The sequence below is a fragment of the Pteropus medius genome, unplaced genomic scaffold (assembly GCF_902729225.1).
Source record: "Pteropus medius unplaced genomic scaffold, Ma_sr-lr_union100, whole genome shotgun sequence".
In the NCBI taxonomy this organism is placed as follows: Eukaryota; Metazoa; Chordata; class Mammalia; order Chiroptera; family Pteropodidae; genus Pteropus; species Pteropus medius.
This window is the reverse complement of record NW_024349222.1, coordinates 6,794,102-6,798,764: the sequence shown is the minus strand read 5'-3', so window position 1 is coordinate 6,798,764 and position 4,663 is coordinate 6,794,102. Positions and strand designations below refer to the sequence as shown.

Genomic DNA, 4,663 nt, shown 5'->3' with positions numbered 1-4,663 from the left:
TGTGAGAAAATAAATTTCAGTTGTTTTAAGCTATCAAATTTGTGGTAATTTGTTACAGCAGCCCAAAAACGAATGCAATGACCCAGTCTAAAACAGGCAAGTACTCTCAATTTAAACAGAGTCACTCTCTGACCAATTCCTGAAGGCAATGCCCACCTTGGGTGACTGTCCCTTGGGACTGATTTAGGGATGGCTAGGACACTGGCTTGCAAGCTCTGGATGCAGCACTTTTGAGTCACACACTAAAGTGAGTTAATTCTAGGAGACATGAAACCAGTCATGTGAAAACTACTTGGGGTAATGTACATTTATTATTAAATATATTATTTCTTGAGATTTTTAGTATATGTTTAAAATCACCCTCTGGCTAGGAAATTTTTGAAACATGCACCTGACACAATTACATATACACCTATAATCCCAATGTCAAACAAAAAGAGCCATAAATCTGGAAACCAGAGAATAGAAAACAGGTGAGAAAGAAACATTTCACTTACCTTATTGATTAAACTTCAGAAGAATAAAACATATACTGTGGAAAACATCAGCAATTGAAGAAAGAATTGCTGTACTTATAAATCAAATTCATTTCACTTAAGAGCTCCATTACCTCCCAGTAGCGCCAAAATTGAAGAGAGATTACTGCTTTTAAAGGTTTAATTTAAATTTAGGCCCTTCAACAGCAAGTTCAAAGATTTATCACACTGATTGAATTCTAATTCTCTTACTACGCTGAATTCCAGAAAGCCATTTCCTTCAAACATTAGTACCACTGAGACACATACCACACTTACAGGAATCCTTAATCCTCCAAAAAATAATGTAATTTATACAACGTATAATTGAATGAGACAGTGTTGCTGTCACACAGTAATGAAAGCAGTGGTACTATGTATGACAAGTATGATGAGGCGTGGTACATTTTTCCACATAGTCTTCTAGAAAACCTGGCTTTGAAAAATAAAATATTGATAGCTTAATACATCCTAAATATAGAAAGAATGATATATAACTACTAGAACACAGAGATTACAACCTAAACAACTCACTTTTCTTTAAGAGGGGGTTAATCACCCGTCCTACTACTTACTCCACACCACGCTCTACGGAAAAGTGGCTGATTATCTCAATGGAAAGTAATAGAAATTCAAATCTGAATGTGGATCGATTCTATCAAACCATTATGGCAGAAGCTTGCTAGCTATTCATAAACTATGTCCATCTTCCTCATGTAAGTCTAGCTAGACTAGATTTCCCAGCCTCTCTGGTAGTTCAGGTTGAACTAGGGCTGAGATATGGCCAAATGCCTGTCCACCGCCATCATGGGTCACAAGCATGCTCCTGGGAAGGGCCTGTCCCATACAGCCCTACCGCCGCAGCGTCCCCACATGGCTAAAGTTGACAAATGACAACATGAAGGAGCAGCTCCACAAACTGGGCAAGAAGGGGCTGACTCCCTCGCAAATTGGTGTGATCCTGAGAGACTCACATGGTGTTGTGCAAGTACGTTTTGTGACAGGCAATAAAAATCTTGTGAATTCTTAAGTCCAAAGGACTTGTTCCTGATCTTTCTGAAGATCTCTACCATTTAATTAAGAAAGCTGTTGCTGTTCGAAAACATCTTGAGAGGAATAGAAAGGATAAGAGTACTAAATTCCATCTGATTTTGATCGAGAGCCTTATTCATCGGTTGGCTCGATATTACAAGACCAAACAAGTCCTCCCTCCCCCTCCACATTGGAAATACAAGTCATTTGCAGCCTCTGCCCTGGTTGCATAAATTTGTCTATGTACTCAAGCAATAAAGCTATTGTTTAACTAGAAAAAAAATTCATGTACAGTGATATGCATTGCTTCCAGGCCAGGTCCGTAAACCCCCCAAGTTGATGAGCCTCCTCTTCACTCCTCATCCTCCGCACCAGACTCTAGAGCCATGGGTTAAAGGAGGCTGGCAGAGCCACAAAATTGAAGGGCCTAGAGGAATAAACTAACGCCATTTATTTCTTGAAGCAGCTAACATTAGCTTAACTAATATAGTGGTTTTGCTTGATTTGTTAACTTACATGTTGATTCAGTTAAAATAAGAATATACTAGCTATTCCATGCATGCCATAAAATAAGGGAACGAAGGATTCAACCCAGAAAACTCACCAGTCAAGGAAACAACACACGTAACAACACACGTAGACAAAGATCCAATGATGCATGTTCCTAAGTCCTATGAATGAAATACATGTAGAGTTCTGGAAAGCTCTGTGGAAATTAAAGAGTGGTGCTGGGGGAATATGGGCCATGATTCTCAAGTTGATTCTTAAGTCATAAGTATGGCAGGAGCTTTTCCAATCACAGGAAAGCCATGTGCAAAAGCTGTAAGGGGCCAGAGATTGTGGGTCTTGTGGAGAATGGAATGAGGACAAGTGGTAAAAGACGAGGCTTTATATACTGGCAGGAAAATGATACCACAGGCATGGCATTCTCTGCAATACCCTCCAACACCAGCAATACTGACTAAATAATGTTAATATCTTTGCTAAGAAGAGTGGACTTCATCCTCAAGGCGATGGAAAGCCACGGAAGGTTTTTATGGTGGCACAGATGGAGTTAAAACTGCAATTCAGGAAAAAACAATCATTTAATTAAGTAGAGACAGGTTGTTTTTTCCCCTTTAGGGGATAGGGTAGTGAAGAAAGGAGAGGAACCAACAATAGGGAGAGCAAGTTCAGAAGCTACTGGAATTCTTACATTGCGAATTAAAAGTTCTGCATATATAATTTCTAATCCGCCTTCTAAAACTTACCCAGGATAATACTTCCTAAAATGTATATGTTCAATTAGGCATATCACACCTCTCAAAATCTAGAAGTTTTATCGCCTTTTACATGCTCCCATTACACACTTATCACAGAGAATTTCCATCAAAAGACAATAAATACAAAGTAATACCCCATTTATCCACAGCTCAGCTGTCAAGCAACCACGCTCATGAGAACCACCCAATAAGTGAACAGGCCTTTGAGAAATAAAGATATCACACTGGTTGCTGACTAGAGACATGACACTTTTTCTCACAGGAAAATACCTCAGAACCTTATTTTGTTAAAATTGTATGGAAATAAAATTGTGTGGAAAAGACAAACATCTTTTTTTTTTAAATTAGTAGACTTTATTTTTAAAGCAGTTTTATAGGTTTACAGAAAAATTATAAAGTGCAGAGTTCCCATGTATCTTTCCTTCCACCCCCTACAGTTTCCCCTATTAGCGACATCTTGCATTAATGTGGTACATTTGTTAAAATTGGTAAACCACTATGGATACATTATTATTAACAAAGTCCATAGTGTATATTACAGTTAGCTCTGTGTTTCACATTTTTATGGGTTTTTACAAACACACAATATTATGTATCCATTACAGTATCATACAAAACAGTTTCACCACCCTAAAGTCCTGTCTCCTACCAATTCATCCTTCCTTTCTTCTCTCCCACAGAACCTCTGGCAACCACTGATCTTTTTACTGTCTCCATAATTTTGCCTTTTCCACAGTCATATAGTTGTAATCATAAACTGTGTAGCCTTATCAGATTGGATTCTTTCACTTAGCACTATACATTTAAAGGTTCTTCCATATCTTTTAGTAGCCACGTAGCTCATTTTTTCTTATTGCTGAATGATATTCCATTGCATCGATGTACCAGAGTTTATCCATTCACCAATTGATTGCTTCCGAATTTTTGCAATTATGAATAAACCTGTTATAAACATTCACCTGTAGGTTTTTGTGTGGATGTTTTCAACTCATTTGGGTAAATAACTAGGAGAGTGATTGCTGGATCGTATATCAGTGATCATGTTTAGCTTTGTACCAAACTACCAAGTTGTCTTTCAAAGTAGCTATACAATTTTGCATTCCCAACAGCAATGAATGAGTTTCTGTTGCTCCACATTCTCGTCAGCATTTGATGTTACCAGTATTTAGGATTTTAGCCATTCCAATAGCATATAGTGGTACATCCTGTTTTAATTTATAATTCTCTAATAACGTATGATGTGAAATACCTTTCCAGATGCTTATTTTCCATCTGTAGATCTTCTTTGGTAGTGTCTGTTCAGATCTTTTACCAATTTTTTTTTTTAATCAGTTGTTTTTCTAAGTGTTATTGTTGAGTTTTAAGCAGTTTGTTTGTTTGTTGTTTGGTATATTTTGGATACAAGTCCTTTATCAGAAATGTGGTTTTACAAAGATTTTCTCCTAGTCTTTGGCTTTTCATTCCCTTCTCTTATGTCTTTTGTAGAATAAAAGTTTTTAATTCTACTGAAGTCCAACTTAACAATTTTTTCTTTCTTGGCTCATGCTTTTGGTGTTGTACATAAAAAAATCATTATTATACATTAAGGTCACCAAGATTTTCTTCAAGAATTTTTACATTTTACATTTATGTCTATGATCTATTTTGAGTTAATGTTTTGTGAAGGGTGAAAGGTCTGATTTTTTATTTTTACAAATGGATGTCCGGCTGTTCCAGTGTCATTTTTTTGAAAAGACAACCCTATCTCCAATGCATTGTCTGTGTTCTTATAGTGAAAAATCAGTTGACTATATTTGTATGGATCTACTTCTAGGCTCCCTATTTTGTCCCACTGAACTATGTCTATTCTTTCAC

The 4,663-nt window shown here is 36.8% G+C and overlaps 1 pseudogene; it reads left to right on the top strand.

Annotated features, from left to right (window-relative positions):
* Positions 1-1,322: 1,322 nt before the first annotated feature.
* On the top strand, positions 1,323-1,821 carry LOC120617143 (40S ribosomal protein S13-like; annotated as a pseudogene).
* Positions 1,822-4,663: the final 2,842 nt, after the last annotated feature.